Below are 22,590 nucleotides of genomic sequence, written 5' to 3' on the forward strand. Positions count from 1 at the left end.
TGAGCACTATGGGACTTAACATCTGAGGTCATCAGTCCCCTAGAACTTAGAACTACTTAAACCTAACTATCCTAAGGACACCGATCCTTTTCCGCGAACTACAATTCAGTTTTGAGTAACTCAAAACAGATGTCAAGTTTCGTGTCCTTATCTGGGAGGTTATAATTTCATAGTCTTTATTCAAACTACGTAGATTTTATTTTGCTCATCGCTGAATACGCTACACGTGTCAGATATGAATGCTGAAATTATTCAAATTAAACCAGACAATATCTTTTCCAATACCAGATGCCACCAGATAAGACGACACCGTCGTATTGAATACTGGAACTCGAAAACAAAGCACAGATTTTGCTGCTCTCGTAATAGTGTAAATGCTATAACAGTCTCTGGCAAGCGTTGTTATGGGACATGTCTAACTTACTCTGAGAAATCTCATCTTCTGCCTCCAGTAAACCACCCTGTGATGCACAATGCCACTCGATTTAGATGGGCACTTCTGTGAGGCTTTCGCGCTTACTAAGTGAACCTGTGACGAAACTCATTTTGCAACATTTATATTCCCTCTGTCAGTCCTTTCGGATTGACGAACAGATTTCATAATCGGTCGAATAAGGGTGTTGCAAGCTATCTCCTTCGTGGGCAGACTATAACTGTTGTGAATTACAAAAGAGACAAAAACACAGTTATAATCATTCATGTAAATAAAACTTAGACTTCAAAACCTCATTGCTCAGAAAGAATGTATTACGGCGTAGTCATCCTGTCCTTCAGATTACATGGGTGACGAACCCCTAGACATGATTCTGGCAAAGTTAATGGCAAAACCTGACACTTCGCTCGAAGGTAGCATGTAGAAAACTCGCTGAAACGTTACGACAACAGTACACCCCATCTCAGATTTCTTCTTCTTCTTCTGCCAATCCAGGATTAGCCCTTATCACTTGTTACGGCCTCACCATGTCTTCCTGGGTCTTCCTAGACTACTCTTTCCAATAGGATTATATTATACTGCTTGTCGAGGGATTCTTTGAGAAGAAGAAAAAAATCAAATGGCTCTAAGCACTATGGGACTTAACATCTGAGGTCATCAGTCCCCTAGACTTAGGACTACTTAAACCTAACTAACCTAAGTACATCGCACATATCCATGACCGAAGCATAATTCGAACCTGCGACCGTAGCAGCCGCGTGGTTCCAGACTGAAGCGCCTAGAACCGCTCGGCCACAGAAGCCGGCTCTCTGAGAAGAGATACACATTACATGCTCTTCCAACACCGTTTTCGTTGGTTTACTTTTAAAATTCATGGCTGTACACCGAGTTCTTTCCTTACTCTTCACTTCTTATTCCATCTTCTCTTGCGGAGCCTTTCACTGATATAAGGAGCTCTATTTCTGGTATTTCGATTTGTCTTAGGTCTATTGATCATAATGTCCAACTTTTTGCTCCATGTAGTACTGTGGATAGCGCCACGACTTTATAAAATTTCATTTAGGTTGCTCTTCTCGTTTTACTCTTCACTATTTTTCTTATCGTGTCACATGTATATCGATAGGTGTTAATTTTAATATCTGTATCTATCTCTTCTTCAGAAGCTATACCACATCCTTGAACCATTGCGCGATCGATAGTTTGCGCCACGTCTCCTGGAACACAGTGTTTGGCGTGAAGGGGGCGTGGCATGTCTGCCGCGAGTGCCTCTGAGGACGTTTTTCCGGGTGAGGCAGTGGGTTAAGCAGCACGCACGGCGCATGTTTGCGGGGCAACGGGCTGCAGTTCGTTGTACCGCCCGAGTGACTTCCAAGCTTGTCTGGCTGAGCGTCTTTCGGTCAAGAGGGACGTGCACCGGAAACAGAAGTGGACACATCATTCGTTTGGCTTTCCGAATTTGGAGGCGGGCGGTGGGTCGTCGTCACCCACACATCTCCTGGTGGCCCCAGCTTTTCGCACTGTTTGTCACGACGCCCGATGAGCTTTTAGTTTCTTTGCTGCGATGCCAGGACCACGCGGCATTAGTAAACAGTGATCCTCCTCCCTCCTGTGAGCATGATAATTGTGGCTGGCTCGCTTCCGGCGAGTGTTTGTGTCTTGCTGTTTCATATCGGACCCGGTTCAGCCTCCTATTGTTGTTCCCTGTTCCTGTGTCTTCCCAGGCGACTTGAGAAGCGCATCGCTTGCATGAAAATATAATAGATTCAGTTTCGTAAGTATCGTAGAATTGTGACTTGATTGTGTGTTTTAAATTGTTAGAGTTTTGTATTTTTTTACGTTCAATATGCCATTATCCTTGTCGTTCAACATTTTATTGTGCCTAGTGCGTTGTGCACTAAATCGCCATGTCGCTTTCTTTAGTTGTTTGGAGCCCACAAGATGGTACATCTTACGGGGGAAAATGTTGTTGCATGTAGTTTTGTGGGTTGTACTTCCAAGCCAAGCTTGTGTTTAATGTAGGTGAGGTTCATAAGCCAACCATTCGCGTCTTTCCTCCAACCACGTTTTTTATCCCGCGCCTCGTGGCGTGATTTGAAACTGGATCTCAGCTGCCCGCTGAACTTCTTTACCATCAGGTGTAAGTGCGGGGGACTGCCTTGGCCAGTTACCTTACTACCTTTTAGTGACTTTTCGCAATTGTTTCGCCTACGCTATCAGCGTATAATCTGATGATTTACATTTTTACTTGCCTTATCTAAAAGTTACCTCTCTGTTCGTCAGGCTATCGTTTTATGTTTGTGCCTTGGGCGTGTATATGGCAACAGCCTTGCCGCAGTCGATACACCGGCTTCCATCAGATCACCGAAGTTAAGCGCTGTCGGACGTGCCCGGCACTTGGATGGGTGACCATCTGGGCCACCACGCGCTGTTGCCATTTTTCGGGGTGCACTCAGCCTCGCGATGCCAATTGAGGAGCTACTCGACCGACTAGCAGTGGCTCCAGTCAAAGAAAACCACCATAACGACCGGGAGAGCGGTGTGATGACCATAGGCCCCTCCTACCCGCATCTTCAGCTGAGGATGACACGGCGGTCGGATGGTCCTTATGGGCCACTTCTGGCCTGAAGATGGAGTACTTGGGCGTGCTTAGTAAAGACAAGCGTGGTTAATAATGAATCGGGCTTGCCCTAAGTATTTCCAGAGCCGTTCGTCCGGACCACATCGCCCGATGCGTGTTGGTTTCATATCAACCAGCTTTAATTGTTTTTCTTTCCTTTTAATGAACTCCGTTTTAGGTAAATCTGAATTATTTACTGTATTTTAGTCCAACACATTCTAAAGATGTTTACTGCCTGCCTGTTTTGAAGATAGAAAAGCTATCATATTATACTTGTTATAAAACACTTATTTGGTGCAGTGTTGTGTTTTGTACTTAAATGTTAAGAACCATTGAAGACGTTGTTTTATCGGTTATCAGGAAGTGTTCGTAAATTGTTTTAGACACTTGAATGGTTTTGTGTTAATATGTCAAGGTCCTGTGCACCTAATTGGTAAAGTTACTTTTCCTGAGGAGTGCTAATAAAAATTTTGATACGAATGCTGTTCAATCCCTGTTTGGCCCGGTCCTTCGACTCCCAGGCAACCTAATGTCAGCAGTGTGTACTGGAAATGGGACACCCGTACTATTACTATATTTTTGATGATTGTCTTAGTCCTTACGAGGTACTTTTGTAAAACGACCGTTATTTTGATTTTCATTTTCAGAAGAATGAAATTTTCACTCTGCACTGGAGAGCGCGTTGATATGAAATTTCCTAGCGCATTAAAACTGTGTGCCGGACCGAGATACGATCTCGAGACCTTGGCCTTTTGCTGACAAGTTCTCTACTTTCTTTTTTTTAACCTCATTGTTCATTTTGTTCGTTATTGTTGATTGCATTTGGTGTGGGCGGACGTCACATGACACCCGTTCAAGCTCACCGTCAATTCCTTCACTCCCTGCCTCGGGCATGGATGTGTGTGATGTCCTTAGGTTAGTTAGGTTTAAGTAGTTCTAAGTTCTAGGGGACTGATGACCAAAGCTGTTAAGTCCCATAGTGCTCAGAGCCATTTGAACCATTTTGAATTCCTTCACTCAGATTTTGTTTTTCTTTTTTTGTTTATTACGGAGGTCAATCAGCGCTCTGACCGAACACGTGGAGGTACCGCGCCGAACAATGAATGGGCTTCTCAAGCACGACTCGCGATCCGTCCTCACAGCTTTACTTCCGCCTAGCTTTTGAAGGTAGGAAATGAGATACCGGCGGAAGTAAAGTCGTGAGGACGGGTCGTGATTCGTGTTTGGATAGCACTGGATAGAACGCTTCTCTGCAAAAGGCAAAGGTTCCGAGTTCGAGTCACGGTAGGTTGGAAGGCAGGGGATGAGGCACTGACGGAAGTAAACTCGTGAGGACGGTTAGCAATAGTGCTTGGGTAGCTCAGTCAGCAGAGCACTTGCCCGCAACAGGCAAAGATCGCGAGATCGAGTTTCGGTCCGGCACACAGTTTTAATCTTCAAGGAAGTTTCGTTTCTGTTTTTGCTGTTGATGCCTTTAGGTTACAATTTAGGTTTGTAGGGTTCAATCTACGTAACGAAATTTGTAGTTTAGCACTGTCCTGTATGATTACCTGGTCGTCGGCAAAATTAGAAATTAGAAATTTAACTGGCCGAATTGTTGTACCTCCTGTCCTTCGACCATTCCCTGACCATTGACGTAGACATTGAACAGTGTTGGTGACATGCTACAACCTCGCCTTACGCCACAGCTCTTTCCAAACATCTATTCGTATTTTGGTGTTTTTGCATAAAACTTGGCATACTCTTATCAGGTGTCTGGAGAAACCTCTTTTTTCTATTATTGTCCAGAGCTTTTTATGTGGAAACGGTCAGATTTCATCACGGCGAATTGCGTTTCGCACCAGCAGCTTTTCCTGAATCTGCGATGTTTCTTTGGTGAGAGAAGCCTTTCTGCGGAGGATTGATTGCCGCCGAAGGCAAACTCTCACGAGAGACGACGCGGCCTTGAACCTCCGCTCACAAGCAGGTACATCGCGGACTTGCCGTCGAGTTCATATCGGCGCTGCAGACAGCGACCGTTAATTTCAATTTCGGCGACGTCAGCCATCAATCACGCCCGCGGCTGAGCCAGTGCGTTCCCTGAATGCAGCGGCGGAGAAAAAAAAACGGTACGCGGCCGATAGAGCGGAGGATCTGGCGACGTCTGGGGCATAATTAGGGCACGGCGAGGAGCAGCGAACACGCCAGCGCCGACGTCCGTGGCTATTCATCAAGGAGGCAATTAGCAGGCACCGCCCGCGCCGCCCCGTATACAAATTGGGGGATAATCGTATGCGGCATCACACACGCGCCGCTGCCGCAGCTAGTCCGCTGGAGCACTGAGCGGGCCGCACTGAAGCTAAACTGCACATAGCGTAGCAACATTTGCGCCCTCTAACAGGTATACCGTACATGGAAGAGCTACGAGGGGCGTTCAATAAATTATGCAACACATATTTTTTTCTCGGCCAATTTCGGTTGAAAAAATGCGGAATTTGCTGTGGGACATCGTGGAATATTCCTGCTTCAGCCCTTTTGAAGTTCGGATAGGTGGCAGCGCTAAAAGCAGCCTTCAAACTGAGGTCCGTAACGGAGGCGCGTTCCGAGGAGAGAGCTCTCGTGGGCTTTCTTTTGGCGGAAAACCAGCACAGTGTTCATCGTATGTTGTTGAACAAGCAGCTCCACAGCACACCATACCGACGTGTTTACACTTCAATTACGACTGCAGGGGACACGTGGCGATCAGGGTTCGACCGTCGATCAATGGGGACGTGTTGTCTCTTCGGGTTTCTTCAAATCTTTACCACACTAGATCGATGAAAGCAAAAAAGATTTGAAGAAAGGTTTCCAACCTCGAGCAGTTTTTTTATAAGGATAAGGACGAAAATCTAATTGGAGATAAAAGCAAAGTCCTAGAAAGGCGGCAAAAGTATTTCACCGAACTGCTTGACGGGAAAGAAGGGGATAAAGAAAATGGAACCGTGATGAGAATGAAAGGGAACAGGACTCAGAGTTGGAATCAGAGTTAGATGTAGACGATAGGGAAGAGGAAGTACTACCGGAGCTAGAGGAAGTGAAGAATGTTAGCAAGAACCTAAAAAACAATAAAGCAGCAGGAGAAGACGGCACAGAGGCCGAATTATTAAAATATGGGGGAAAGAAAATGGCAATTGAATCTCAATGTAGACAAGTGTAATGTGCTGCGAATGCATAGAAAGATAGATCCGTTATCATTTAGCTACAATATAGCAGGTCAGCAACTGGAAGCAGTTAATTCCATAAATTATCTGGGAGTACGCATTAGGAGTGAATTAAAATGGATTGATCACATAAAGTTGATCGTCGGTAAAGCCGATGCCAGACTGAGATTCATTGGCAGAATCCTAAGGAAATGCAATCAGGAAACAAAGGAAGCAGGTTACAGTACGCTTGTTCGCCCACTGCTTGAATACTGCTCAGCAGTGTGGGATCCGTACCAGATAGGTTTGATAGAAAAGATAGAGAAGATCCAACGGAGAGCTGCGCGCTTCATTACAGGATCATTTAGTAATCGCGAAAGCGTTACGGAGATGATAGATAAACTCCAGTGGAAGACTCTGCAGGAGAGATGCTCAGTAGCTCGGGACGGGCTTTTGTTGAAGTTTCGAGAACATACCTTCACCGAGGAGTCAAGCAGTATATTGCTCCCTCCTACGTATATCTCGCGAAGAGACCATGAGGATAAAATCGGAGAGATTAGAGCCCACACAGAAGCATACCGACAATCCTTCTTTCCACGAACAATACGAGACTGGAATAGAAGGGAGACAGATAGAGGTACTCAAGGTACCCTCCGCCACACACCGTCAGGTGGCTTGCGGAGTATGGATGTAGATGTAGATAATGAATTGATAAAGGAAACATGGATAAAAGAGGTAATGCCTAAGGATTGTAACATGGGAATTATACGCCCATTTCATAAAAAAGGTGACAAGTCAGAGTGTAATAATTATAGTTGAATCACTCTCTTGGACGTAACATATAAGATATGTAGTACAATTTTGGCCTCCTGACTTGAAGGGATGATAGAAGGGATATTGGGGGACTATCAGGCTGGATTTAGGAGGAACATACCCACGGTGGATCAAATATTTTTATTAAAACAAGTGCTAGAAGTTTTATGAGTATGACAAGGAACTACATCAGCTGTACATTGATTTTAAGCAAGTGTACGACAGCCTACATAGGTAGAAAATTATACAGATAATGAAAGAATTTAGAATCCCATTAAAACTGGTCAATTTAACGGAAATGACAATGAAATCAACAGTGTGTGAAGTAAGAATAGAGCAAGAACTGCCTGGAGAATACTAAGTACAGAGAGGCCTACGACAGGGAGATGTGATCTCTACAATGTTATTTAATTTATTTTTAGAAAAGATGGTGCGGCAAATGCCAATAAACCCAGGAGGAACGATACTTAATCGGCAAGTTAAAGTGGTAGGATATGCGGATGAGGTAGCATTAATGGCAAGGAATGTAAGGGCACTAAAGGGGAACTACGATACGATAGAGGAAGTAGCAAGAGAAATATATTTAGAAGTAAACATAAACAAAACAAAATATATGGTGATGGGGGAGCTCGATATAAACGGACAAAAGAATTCAATAGTAATGAATAAGAAAGGATATGAAAGAGTGAAAACATTTGAATATTTAGGTTCTGTGGTAACGGAAGACAGTAAAGTAGCAGTAGAAATTCGAGAAAGGATAGCGAGTGGAAATAGTTGCCATTTTGCCTTGCAGAATGTATTTAATTCCAGGAATGTTAGAAGGAATACAAAAATCAAAATATACACGACCGTAATAAGACCTATAGTAATATATGGATCAGAAGGCTGGGTATTGACATTAAAGGAGGAGAACTGGTTATTGAGATGGGAAGGAAAGATACTGAGAAGGTTTTCAGGAGCAGTGAGAGAGGAAGATGGTTGGTGAGTAAGAACAAATGTAGAACTACAAACACTTTTTGGACAGATGGATATTGTTGTTAAAATTAAGCAGGGAAGAATAAGATGGGCAGGACATGTACAGAGAATGCCAGAAACTCGGAGTGCCAAGAAAGTTTTTATGGGAAAACGTGATGGGAGGAGGAGGAGAGGCAGACCCAGGAAAAGGTGGCTGGACGATATGGAAGAAGATCTAAAGGCGATGGGAATAGGAAATGGAGAAGGAAGGCGATGGACAGAGAAGAATGGAGGCAGGTGATACAGGAGGCCAAGGTTCTTCAAGGACTGTAGAGCTAACCAGTAAGAAGAAGAAGAAGAAGAAGAAGATCGATGATCGTCTCGAGATACACCATCATCGGGCCGAACGGCGGTACGAAACGTGCAGCACACCACGGACACAGGCTGGTGGGAGCAATGTTATGCTATGGGAGACTTAAATCGAAGACGCGCTGACACGTGCGAACCTCCTGCAACACTCCATGTGTCATGTCTTCCCCAACGGCGATGTCATCATTCAGCAATATAATTGTCGGAGCCAAAACCGTGCTACAGTTGTCTCAGGAGCATTATAGTGAACTCGATGTGTCGGTGACCAAATTGTCCTGATGTAAATCCTATGAAACCCTTCTGGGTCGCTATCGGGCACCATCACCGCGGCCCGTTATTTATACGAATTACTTGACCTGTGAGCAGACATCTAATGCCACATACCTCCACGAACCACCAACAAACTGTTGGATTCCTGCTACGCAGAATCAGTGGTATATTACGTTGCAAAGACGGACAGGCAAACTATTAAGCAGGTGGTTATAATGTTTTGGCTCTTCAGTGCATGTGTTAGCAATTTCCGTCCACTTCCGTCAGTAAAACAAGATCTTTTTTAAATGGATAAAAGGAAAACTGATACCTGTTTTATATTTCAATAATGCTTGGTGTTCTGTGATAAGACAAGGACATAACAAAAGGGGGAGAGGGGTCACCTAAATGAAATCACACACGACCTTGTTGCTATGTAAAGAAATTGAAAGATTTTTTGATTTTCAGGTATATCGATAAACACTGCCTTCGATAGATTTAAGCTATCTATATATCGACAGCACTATCAGCTATCACCATTCCCGACTTTAGCCAACACCATCTACTGTATATTATGGGCATTACTTGAGCTCAGTTGTTTTATTAATCAGTTCAGTTCTTACTTGCAGCTGAATCTAATAAAGTGCTGCCGTTTATCTACATCTACGTCTACATCATACTCCGCAAGCCAGCTAATGGTGTGTGGCGGAGGGTACGTTCTGTACCACTGACTGAGCCCTCCAATGCTGTTCCACTCGCGAATAGCGCTTGGGAAGAATGATTGATGGTAAGCGTCTGTATAGGCCCTAATTTCTCGAATTTTCTCCTAATGGTCGTTAATGAGACTATGTGGGGGGAAGTACTATTTTGTCCAACTCTTCCCGGGACGTGTTCTCTTAAAATCTGAATAGTAAATCCCTCCGTGATGCACAACGCCTCTCTTGTACCGTCTGCCAATGGAGTTTGTTGTGCATCTCCGTAAGGCTCTCAACGATCACGTGACGAAACGCACCGTTCTTCGTCGGATTATTTCCATCTCTTCTATCAGTCCAACCTGGTAAGGATCCCAGATAGATGAACAGTACTCAAGAGTCGGCCGAACAAGCGCCTTATAAGCCACTTCCTTTTGTCGCGTCTGTAGTTTCCTGAAGCGGATCAGGAAGGGAGCTAGACGCTAAATCCAGTAATGAGGCGGCTCGTCAAACTCGAAGTCCTGGTGCTGGAAAACAAGCTGGAAATTCTTCGTAGATAAGGGAACTCTTTGGGATAAGGGACGTATACTTCTGATGAAACAACTCAGATGAAACACGAGACAGGATAAGACCACTGTCGAACCCTAAGAGGCACAAACACATTGAATGTAAGTTGGGCAATCCTGCATGTACCCTGTGCAGCTAAGTGCCACGAGAAACTAAGTCCCGTCCCGAGGGCAGTGTAGCTCAGGTCCAGCGTCTGAGGCAACTGTCGAAGGAAACTCTCCAGTAGCACCAGCGGACCTGATCGTGTAGGCTCGTCTGATGCAATCCCCCTTGATCACGCGTGTCTCCCGTGTCCTGTCGTCCTTCCAGAACATTCTGTCGTAGCTGGTCGTGTAGCTCCAGCGTCCCTTGCCACAAAAAACGCAACCTCCCCCCCCCCCCCCGGTTTCCCAGCGCCCTGGCTGACGTTAAATTGCTTTCTTATGCAATCTTATGCATTTCTACTCACAGCCGTGACCCTTTCGCGACACTTTGTGGACGACTTAATTGTTCTTAAGATTATGCCTATGAATATTGTGGTGTCACCGCCAGACACCACACTTGCTAGGTGGTAGCTTTAAATCGGCCGCGCTCCATTAGTACATGTCGGACCCGCGTGTCGCCGCTGTCAGTGATCGCAGACCGAGCGCCACCACACGGCAGGTCTCGAGAGACTTACTAGCACTCGCCCCAGTTGTACAGCCGACGTTGCTAGGAAAGGTTCACTGAGGATTACGCTCTCATTTGCCGAGACGATAGTTAGCATAGCCTTCAGCTAAGTCAATTGCTACGACCTAGCAAGGTGCCATTTATCCTTTGCTATGTATCTAATGAAGCATACCTCACGCCAGCCTGCGTGAGTTTAAGCGCGTGCCTTTCGGTTACCCGTCACTGTGGACTGGCTGTCTTGTCAGTCCACAACATATTTGGATCCCATCCTCGTCGCCACTTGATGTATTGCTAGAGAAGGTCGAAATGCACGCGTTAAACTCAAGCAGGCTGGCGTGAGGTATCGTTCTTGATGAGACATGCTTCATACGATATCTATCAATTGGTATGGCGCCTTGCTAGGTCGTAGCCATTGACTTAGCTGAAGGCTATTCTAACTATCTTCTCTGCAAATAAACGAGGCTTCGTCAGTGTTGCATCGCTAGCTAAGCCGTCCGTACAACTGGGGCGAGTGCCAGTACGTCTCTCTAGACCTGCCGTGTGGTGGCGCTCGGTCTGCGATCACTGACAGTGGCGACACGCGGGTCCGACATGGACCGCGGCCGATTTAAAGCTACCACCTAGCAAGTGTGGTGTCTGGCGGTGACACCACAAATATGAGTCTGGAATCTGCTTTTCCAACTACTTGTTTTACGTTGTCATTCTACTTAAGATTGCTCTGGATAGTTACTCCTAGACATTTTACGGTAAATACTGTTTCCGGTGGTCTCTCATCAGTAGTGTGGGTGAACAGTAGTGGATTTATTTTCCTATGAATGAGCAGTAGGTTAAATCTATTTACGTTCAGGGTCAACTGTCAGATTCAGCACCATCCATCAATTCTCTGGAGGTCATCCTGCATATTGTTACTATCTTCTGACATTGCTTCTTTGTTATAGACAACCGCAGCATCTCCGAACAACTATAAAGAGCGTGCGACGCTTTCTACTAGATCATTTATACAGATATTGTAAACAGTTACGTCCCTATATCACTTTCTTGGGGGTACAACGTAAATTAAGCTTACACCTGTCGATTTCGTTCCGTTAGGAGTGACATGTTGAGTTCTATCTACAAGGAAGACTTGAATCAGGACGAAAATGTGCTACGATACTCCATAAAATCGTATTTTGTTTCACTGAAAGGCAATGCGGGATGGTGTTAAAAGCCTTCCTGAAGTAAAGGAACACGACATCAACTTGAGCGTCGTTGTCTATGATGCTGTGGATCTCATAGAGGAACAGAGAGAGCTGAGTTTCGCAGAATCTTCTGTTTCTTTGCAGAATCCATGTTGATTTTTATAGAGGAGATTTTCGTTCCCTAAGAACGTCATAATTCTTGAACATAAAACATGTTCCATAATTCTGCAGCAGTTTGACGTCAACGATATAGGTCTATAATTGTGTGCATATGTCCTAGAGCCCTTCTTAAAAACGGGAATGACCTGCGCTTTCTTCCAGTCGCTAGGTACCCTTCGTTGCTCAAGCGATCTAGTAGTAGTAGTCGTAGTAGCTTTATTCATCCGTAGATCTCTTGTTACAATGATATAGGACATGTAGAAGTATTTACAAGTTTAGAACAATTTAAAATAAGTTCGTTCGTATACACATATATTTACAGACTTCTAATTAGAGACAATCATTAGATTTACTCCTGGTATAAATACTTTTTTTACAAGTAACTTATTAAATAATGTAATGTCACATTGTTCACAAATATCTCACTATCAGTCTCTGCACACACTATACACACATTGTTTCATAACACTTCACTCACTACACACACACACACACACACACACACACACACACACACACACACACACACGCACACACACACTACGATAAGTTACTGTTAGAAGGGAGCAACGTCTTTCGCATAATCATTGTATCAAAATGGCTCTGAGCACTATCGGACCTAACTTCTGAGGTCATCATTCCCCTAGAACTTAGAACTACTTAAACCTATCCAACCTAAGGACATCACACATATCCAAGCCCGAGGCAGGATTCGAACCTGCAACCGTAGCGGTCGCGCGGTTCCAGACTGTAGCACCTAGAACCGCTCGGCCACTGCGGCCGGCTAATCTTTGTAGAATGTTATAGATATTTCATGTGGTACTGACGCCTTTCCATTACTAAGCGATTGTTGTTGTTTTTCTATTCCGCGATCGGTTATCTCAGTATCTGCTATTCCCACGTTCGTACGACGATTGAAAGGAGGATCCGTTTGTTTGTTTCGTTTTGTTTTAGGGTGCGAAAACAACTTGGGTCATACGCGCTCATGTGAAAAGTGTAGAACACGAAGTGAGAGAGGAGTTAAAAAACGACTACATGTCAGGCCCGGTCGAAGTAAGAGAAGACAGCTAAAAACAGGGACTTGGAGAAAGGTCTATAAAAAACACCATAAAGAAAGGGAGGTACGGAACTAAAATTTAAATGGCCTTCGGCATATTGTTACGACGGATAAACTGTAATACGCAGTTGACAACTCGCTCGTCGTTTGCTAAAGCGGCCAATAACCGAGACCGTAAACCAAAGCGGGAACGTAAAGAGTTAAAAAAGGGGCATTCCGTTAGGAAATGGCGGACAGTTAAAACTTGGGTGCAATGTGTACAAAATGGTAAGGGAGAGACACTTAAGAAATGACGATGGCTAAAAAGGCGGTGCCCAATACGAAACCTAGTTAAAACGATCTCCTCGCGGAGGGAGGACCGAGGGGAGGTTGTCCAAGCCGCTGGGAGAGGCTTAATAACCTGAAGCTTATTCCCAGTGGCGATGCCAAAGTGACACCACCTCCTGACAAGCGGCAACACAGAGATAATCGGAGGGAATATAAGAACTGGTGAGCTGAGCTACGAGGACTGCAACTTTGGCAGCAGCGTCAGCAGCCTCGTTTCCTGTCAGACCGGCGTGACCAGGAACCCACAGAAACAACACAGTGACTCCATAAAGTGTGAGAGCAAGTGACAGTTTTCCTGGACCCGTTACACTAAGGGATAGGCAGCGCAAAGCGCACAGAGGCTTTGAAGGGCGCTGAGAGAGTCAGAGCAGATGACACAATTGAAAAGCCAGTGTCGCCAGATCTACTCCATATCCTAATAGAGAGCGAAGGGTTCTGCTGTAAATACTGAGCAGTGTGCCGGAAGCCGATACCGAAAAACATCAGCGTCAATGACGAAGGCACACCCGACACAGTCAGTCCGAGAGCCATCAGTGTACACAGAGGTACTATCGCGAAGTTCCATGCGAAGGTCGTGAAACTGAAGGAGATAGAGCGAGCCTGGAGTAGTGTCCTTAGAGAGCGAATGAAGTCCAAGATGAACATGGGACGCCGCACGAAGCCAAGGTGGTTCAAATGGCTCTGAGCACTATGGGACTTAACATCTATGGTCATCAGTCCCATAGAACTTAGAACTACTTAAACCTAACTAACCTAAGGACATCACACAACACCCAGTCATCTCGAGGCAGAGAAAATCCCTGACCCCGCCGGGAATCGAACCCGGGATCCCGGGCGTGGGAAGCGAGAACGCTACCGCACGACCACGAGCTGCGGACGAAGCCAAGGTGGTGAAGGGTTCATAGCCAACAGGAAAGTTGCTGGGAGAGAGAAGTTAAGCAGCCGGAGCAAGAGCTGAAAGCGAACTTGAGGAGGTAACAGAGAAGAGGTGTCATCGAAGAACGAGGTATAGGACGAACGACCACGCATGGTAGACAAGCGGCATGCATACCTGCGGAGGAGAAAGTCACAGCCGTAGAAGAATGATAGTTCAGAAACTTCTGCATACAGACTCTTAACTGGGCTAGTGTAAAAGGCGCCCGTGGCCATACGGAGGCCACGGTGGTGGATAGTATTGAGATGGCATAAGAGGGACGGACGTGCAGACGCATAAACAAAGCACGCATAGTCTAGTTTCGAACGAACAAGGGACCGGTACAAGAGGAGAAGGGTGGTTCGGTCTGCGCCACAGGAAGAACTACTGAGGACACGAAGGGCATTGAGGGTCCGTGTACAGCGCGCTGCCAGGTTAGACACATGGGAGTACCAAGAGTGTTTCCTATCGAGCATGAGCCCCAGGAATTTCGTAATTTCAACGAACGGAAGAGAAACAGGACCTAGATGTATAGATGGTGGTTGTATCCTGCAGTCGATACAACCGTTCATAGCACTTAATTTTTAATTAATACTTTATTATTTATTTATTACGTTCCAAATATTTCGTATGTAAATTACGCTCTTCCCGCAGATGTGTCCTTAAATTATCTAACTGTCTGCTTGAAGTAATTTTCGTACAAGGAAATCCAGAACAACGCCACACGAACCCCTGTATTTGGCATCAACTGTGATAGCGTGACACTCCCAATCTATACCCGGCAAGTTGAAGTCGCCTCCTGTTGCAACGGCATGATCAGGAAAATTACTGACGATATTGTGCAAGTTCTGTCTGAAGCGCTCTACCACTAGAGCTCATGACCCAGGCGGCCTATACAAGCATCCGATTACCATTTTTGACCGACCTTTGACACTTAACTTCAGCCGGATTAATTCGCAATCGGAATCCATGAGAACCTCTATAGATTTTATCGAACTGTTTAGTGCAATAAACACGCCGCCGCCATTATTCTTACGATAAATATTCCAATCAATAGTTTCTGCGCTGTGTGTTCGTGCGATAGTTACTAATTAAAGAAAAGTTTGTAACAGGAAAGAAGAGGAAAACCGATTTTTATTCGTCCTTTAGCACGACGGTAACATAGAAATATGTACGTACTACTATAATAGCCTAATTACCCATCTATAGGGTGGTCAGAAAAATCTGAGAAGCTTGTAAGGATGTTGCAGGGTAGGTTATTCTGAAAAATAACGATTACGAAAAAATTAGATTCGTTGCGCTATTTCCGACCTAACTAGCACTGAAGGTAGCCAGTCGGGCGTCGCACGCTCAAATTCAAGTGCCCGCCGGAGACGGTGTCGCCAAACGCATCCTTTGTTTTATTTCCTAAAATCGAAAAAGAAAGCGAAACAAAAACTGGATGTGGGATGGTAATGAAGATCGAATCTGAGCCAAAGGCTGAGCGGTCTCGTGCGCCATCATCTACGCTATGAGACAAACTGACACTAATTATACCTGGCGGGCCGCTTGAATCTGCGCGCACAACGGCCTGATTGGCTGCTTCAATGGTAATTAACTCGGAAACGGAGCGACATAATGAATTATTTCTTAACAATTATTTCTCAGCACAACTTACTTGCAATAATGAATTATTTCTTAACAATTATTTCGCAGCACAACTTACTTGCAACATTCTTACAAGTTTTCCGCAGTGTTTCTAACTACCCATTATAGCAGTTTAACATTAGCACTTGAGTCGTTATTTGGAGAGTGACAGAACTCTGAGTTTCAATAGTTCAACATTTCACAAGGCAACTGAGTGTAAACGTCATTACAGATAACTTTACATTAAAATCCGAGCATACAAATACACCTGGATTTGCCTTTGTCGCCCAAAAAATCGCGTTGATCAACAAAAATATTGTTCAAACGGCGATGGTTCCATTCCTCTAAAAAAATCGGTCAATATTTTGCCATTAATAGCCCAAACTGCAAAGTATCACCCAATATGGTCACCTGTGCAGTACTCTGTTATGAAAATCAATTCCGATGAGGAAGGATGAGGGGGGGGGGGGGGGGGGGAGGGGAGTAGGGTGGAGAGCGGAACGGGTGTGTGATGACAGCACATTCTCTAGTTCGGTTTCAGCGGTCTCCTTGAGTTCTTCTGAGCCGAATATGCCCTGCATTCTCACCCCTCCCCCCCCCCCCCTTCCTCGCCCCATTTCGTTCAAATTCTATACAATCTCTTGTAGTATATAACAACGGAAGTAAGGAATTTCATGCACAATTAAATCTGAAAATATGCATGTATTCATGGACTAGCAAATGACCAAACAGTACTTATCTTGATATTGGAAGTAGCTGTTTATTTCTCGGACAGACAGTAGTTAATTTTAATATTGGTTAGCATAAAATTTCGACAATATGCGTAGTTCAGCGATATTTACGAGGGTTGGAACTTAAATAGTGGCAACTATTTATTCACGGCATGCTACGGCTTCCACATCGCTTTCAACGGGTTGTACACAACGCTGGTGACTACTTCGATGGACAATAACAAGTGCAAACATGTAACTCTTTTGTATCGGTTGTGAATAAATAGTTGCCACCATTTAAGTTTCAACCCTCGTACATTGGAAGGCGGCTAGCGATCGTCATTTTTTACTACGTATCTGTGCATAAACATGGCTCACTTTTGCAACGACGATGCGTCATTTCTTCAACTTTTACTACAAGAACGATGATCTACTGTGAAAGGCTTATTCGTAATATCTTTGGACAGTGAGTCCAACCATCACAACTCTAGCTTTTGTAAAAAGCATGTAATGTAAATGGAAATATATGTGGTACACAGAGGAGTTTATTAGGATCCAAGTCTGTATAACGTTCTCATCATGGACAAATACACTCATTAATGAGTCCGCATACTTACTCATTAATGAGGTCGCATACTTTATGGGTCTAATTGAAATCAATGCCTGAGTCAATGTTAAGATTTCAAAACTGTTGCTCATAGGATTTGTGTATTCTGTTTTGTTTTATACATAAATTTGGTTCCTACAGTTTCAAGTTTACTGTTAAAATAATAATTTAAAAGAAGTGCCCGATCACTTAAGGGAATGGAAGAATTTTAATGAAATGCAAGTTAAGTTGAAAAACGGGGTGCTTTGATATGCTGAAGGAATTCAGGCTTTGCCTCAGGTAAGTTGTGGATTTAAATAAAAGATAGTTGTAGGAGAAAGACAGCTGTTGTCACAACAGACTTCAGCCCGTTTAACTTTATAAGTTATTCAACCAAACGTTAAGATTCTTTACCTGTGTGATTGTGAAACTTATATTATAAGCCTAAGCTGTTTTTTTTTTTGTCTATAAAAGTCAGAAAAGCTGTTTTTCCTTAGTTTATACACTAAATACTATTCGTATGAAGGCCTCCAAAAAGTAAATTATGTGTACAATATTAAAAAATAAATAAATGTGTTCTCAGAATATTTTAAAAATATGAGCTTTTTTAAGGTCCCGTTTAACAAATCGGACCCCCCACTCTCCTACTTTGACAAAATCCAAAATCGTACAACCTTGGATAGGATTAAAAAGAATGAGTAATTTTATTAAAAGGTGTTTGAATGTTAGATTTGCAATTTTGAGATAAGTTTTGATTTCTCTTTTTTTTCAGTTGTAATCATCATCTCCTTTTCTTAAATGACATATAATTTAAATACATTTTGAATGCAATGTGTACTAAGAGCATTATTAGCAAATGAACAGAACGACGATTGGATGGGGTTTTTCTTTTCTTGACAAGCAGTAAATTATAGCATGCAGCGCAGCGTTTCCCTCTTTCAGTTAATTGTGTCGCAACAGCATTGTCACTGTCAATTAAGCTGATGCAGAACAGAACTGTGTGTTCGTTGCAGGAAAGGCATTATCACGGCCTAATTACAGAACTCACATGGAAGGATATTGCCTTGTTGCACGCAGTGATGTGGGTTCGACGTCAACACATTCCCGGCACGTAATGTATAGGTACTGTGAATGAGCATTTCGGCGACAAGTTTAGTTTCATTTAATACTGTCTGTTTTCGAAGTTCCTTTCTTTAGAAATACCGGAACTAAATAATTTTCATTTTATTAGATACCTTCTGCAATTTCCCATCACTCAATATTCTTTTCCGTTGCATATTTTCAAATTTATTCTGCCCTATAGCAAAATATACGAGGGTGAGTTGAAAATTAATGCCTCCGACCTTTTTATTCTGTTCTGAATAGCGGCTGAGGTCTTACGTGCAATGCATATTAGTCGATCGATTTTTCCCACTTTGCTGACGCACGTTGCAGCCTTATGGCAGTAGACAGCACCGGATTGTAGCGTGTAACTTGGAGGTGTATAACGTAACTACGTCGGTGAGTGAGAAACAGTGTGCTGCAATCGAATTTCTAACCTTAGAAAACGTGCGTCCAATTGAAATCCATAGGAAGGTGAAAGCTGTAGACAGTGATACAACATTGTGACAGGTAATGTGTAATATTCCTCCTTATGCTGTGTCTGTTATTTCCTGTCCTGATATGTAGAACCAGATGTACTACCTGTGGGTATTTTGTATTCCCTGAATTGGTTTACAAAACATACTGTCATGCAAAGCCGACTGTAATATTCTTATACTATACTGTTAATAATAAGCAATGTAAAAAACAGAAATACAGTTACCTATCCGGACAGCAAAACCACAAAAACAAGTGTAATAACCGTGTGGAATAAGTAACAGACTTTAACTCGTTTCTTCAAATAAGTCATTAGTTCAGAGGTATGGCAAATAACAGTAGTTAGACCACTGTTCTGCATCGATAACAATATACGTGGTTGGTGGTACACTATTATTCACCAGTCTAATTAGGTACACGTAATGAAGCTGAGTAGGACAGCAGAAAAGATTGCAACTCCCTACTTACCTAACAGACTTCACTTTAGATTTAGATAAAAGATGGTTCAGCAATTCAAGAAGAGTTTAGCCACTCGAAACAAAACTACAGCACCCAATTGCTTAAGCAAATAGACTGATTTCATGAAAGCAAAAGTAAATTTCGACAGGGGGGATTCTACATCAACATATTTGGTACTCAACATTTCATTGATACACTATAAACGTTTACCGTTACTATTTATCACCATTAATCATCAACTTAGTATTTCCTTACATTAATACGTAATGTGAAAGCAGCACACAATTTATCTAATGTGGTCTCTGAATCTGGCATAACCTTACGTAATCATTTTAATACAGAAAATAATAGCAATGTTAATTATGAAATTCTCTGTTATTCTTTCCATCAATTATTTCACTGATTAATCACTGATTTGCCAACAATATATTAAAGATTTCACAGTCTTGGCTGAATACAGGTCACTCGGAATTCTCATGTACCAGATTAGGATCCTGCTTCGATTATGAGCGGGATAAATTACCGCGTGGACACAATTGTTAATTTGAATCATGGTTTTTATTCTTAAAGTACATTTCAACTTCCTGGCACACAATATAATACATAGCTAAAATGTCGTACCCTGTAAGCTGTGATCAGCGACGGTGGCGTTGGTGTCAACAACTGCATTAGTATCAGCACGGCCAAGAGCAGTTATCCATGTCGGTCTTATTTCCTCTTCATAGCGATGATCCATCTTATAACCAACAGCCCGTTTTTCTCCCCATACCAGGCCGTGATAAACTGCAGTTTCCAACCGAGGCAAGATGCAACAATATGGCGCACTCCACACTGTGCTGGCGCTGTACGTGCTGCCTCTAAGATCATTGGCCACCGACTGACTTTGTTCGCGTCCGCCAAAGCTCGCCAAACGTTTTCGCTCCCAGCTTTTCCTACGCTTACACAGCTTTCCGTTCCTGACGGAACTACTCCATCTTTTATACTACACATATATCTCATACAGCCCTAAGTGAGTGCCGGTAACTATTACATACATAATTACATTATAGCACCTTTTAAAATGTAATAATTATAACAAATAGATATCTTTACAATATTTAAAATATTGCACCCTTTTTCTTAATATGTACATTCATTTTAATCTTATCAAAGAGTTTCAGTATCGATTTCGCTTCAAACAAGATGTCTCTACTTCTGCTTTAACAGTTTCAATAAAATATTTACAATTTTTTTTAAATATGGGCAATAATGTCACAGATGAAAGCTGGTTCCAGAATTTTGCCCCGAAAACAAGAGAGTATCAATGGATTTCTCCCTCAAAGGGCCTCCGAAGCCAAAAAAAATTCAATACAATGCCACCAGAAGGCAAAGTCATGTTCAAAGTTTAATGCATTTCGAATTCATGCATAAAGATACCACCATAAAATTTGCAGGGTACTGCAACAGCCTCAGAAACTGAAAACACGAATCGAAGGGTTTCTCCAAACATGGAGCATCATCTGCTTCAGCAACTTGACGCCTTAAGTTCACTGCCATCGATCAAATGGTTCAAATGGCTCTGAGCACTATGGGACTCAACATCTGAGGTCATCAGTCCCCTAGAACGTAGAACTACTTCAATCTAACTAAGGACATCACACACATCCATGCCCGAGGCAGGATTCGAACCTGCGACCGTATCTGTCACGCGGTTCCGGACTGAAGCGCCTAGAACAGCTCGGTCACACCGGCCGGCTACCATCGATCACCTGCCGTACAGTACAGTCCGACTTGTCCCCATCCGGTTTTCATCTGATTCCAGAACTTAACAAAACACATTTGAGTGTTTTACTTGGATAGTGATGAAGCGGAGCAAGCAGGGGTGTACTTGTGGCCACGTCAACGAGGTCAAGCATTCTACAGCGACGCTATCAACAGACTGGTCTTTCTTTGGGGTAAATGTGTTGGTCGGCAGGGTCATTATGGGGAGAAATAAATATGTAGATTTGAAGAATAAAGACGTAAAACGTTAACGCTTGTTTCAATCAAAAAGCCTTAAGAGGTTTCATATTTAAAAAAATCGGAGGCATTTTTTTCCAGGACGCCCTTGTAACACAAATTGTCTGACCCATTTTTACATGAAGTAAACAATCGCGATGCTACCAAAAACAAGTAACTTTCGTGACTGCTGAAAGAAACACTAAATATCCGATGTGAATAGTACTGTACACAGAGTTTTCGGGCATGTTTACCAACGCAACAAAACACAGATCGGGCGAATCAGATTAATAAAACAGGTGAATTACAATATTTCTGGTTCTTTTTGAATATACCTCGTATACTTTACGCTCAGTGATTGGAAGAAACAACGGGTCATTAGCCACAACAGAGACACACAGCGTCCGTTTAATATCGTTGACGTAGATGTGTTACAGAATATTATAATATATTCAGAGTTCCACATTAGTTCGACAAAAATTCGTTTAGATGATGTACGGAACATGTGACAGATTACCGAAAATATTACGTGCATTGTTACCATCGACACTTGGTGCAGGTATGAGCGAATTTTTACTAAACATAGTTTCGGTGAGACCTCTCTTGAGAAACCGCGGTTTATGGAAACTTTAAATAGCTTGGTGTCAGTGATGAAGAAGTGAAGGCAGTCACATACTATCGATCGAGGTGGCGCTAAATGTGTTTGAATTCCTAACGGGCCAAACTGCTGAGGTCATCGGTCCCTAGACTTCAAAAAATGGCTCTGAGCACTATGCGACTTAACTTCTGAGGTCATCAGTCGCCTAGAACTTAGAACTAATTAAACCTAACTAACCTAAGGACATCGCACACATCCATGCCCGAGGCAGGATTCGAACCTGCGACCGTAGCGGTCACGCGATTCCAGACTGAAGCGCCTAGAACCGCACGGCCAAACCATCCCTAGACTGAAACAATACTTAAACGAACTTGTGGTAGGAACAACACGCACATCCATGCCCGAGGGAGGACTCGAACCTTCGGCGGGAGGGGCCACGCAATCCGTGACATGGCACCTCAAACCGTGCGGCTACTCTGCGTGGCGAGGAGGCGCAGTGGTTAGCACAGAGCAGTCGCATTCGGGAGGACGATGGTTGAAACACGCGTCCGGCAATCCGGATTTTGGTTTTCCGCGATTTCCCTAAATCGCTTCAGGCAAATTCCGGGAGTTTTCCTTTGACAGAGCACGACCAGCTTCCTTCCCCATCCTTCCCATAACCTGATGGGACCGGTGACCTCACTATATGGTTCCCGCTCCCAAATCAACCACATAAGCGGCCCCATACTCTGAGAATGAGTGTAGGGGAACAGGTGCAGGCAACGTGCACCGCCGCTCACGATAAGGTCCTAATAGCTTGGCACTGCTTTCCTCCCCTCTGTTATCAAGTGACAAGAGTGTACATGTGCCGTTTGGACGACTGTGACGTATACTTGTGCTTGTGTCATTGTGGAGAGAGAGGGTGCAACCCGGTGCCATCACA

The 22,590-nt window shown here is 43.6% G+C and overlaps 1 protein-coding gene and 1 pseudogene across 1 annotated transcript in view; one reads left to right on the forward strand and one right to left on the reverse strand.

The window, feature by feature from the left end:
* LOC124621839 (synapsin) overlaps positions 1-22,590 on the reverse strand; it is an 810,142-nt gene that overhangs the window by 673,845 nt on the left and 113,707 nt on the right. The window lies entirely within an intron of this gene.
* LOC124623362 lies at positions 2,750-2,867 on the forward strand (annotated as a pseudogene).

Source organism: Schistocerca americana, chromosome 7 (assembly GCF_021461395.2).
Source record: "Schistocerca americana isolate TAMUIC-IGC-003095 chromosome 7, iqSchAmer2.1, whole genome shotgun sequence".
NCBI classification, from domain to species: domain Eukaryota; kingdom Metazoa; phylum Arthropoda; class Insecta; order Orthoptera; family Acrididae; genus Schistocerca; species Schistocerca americana.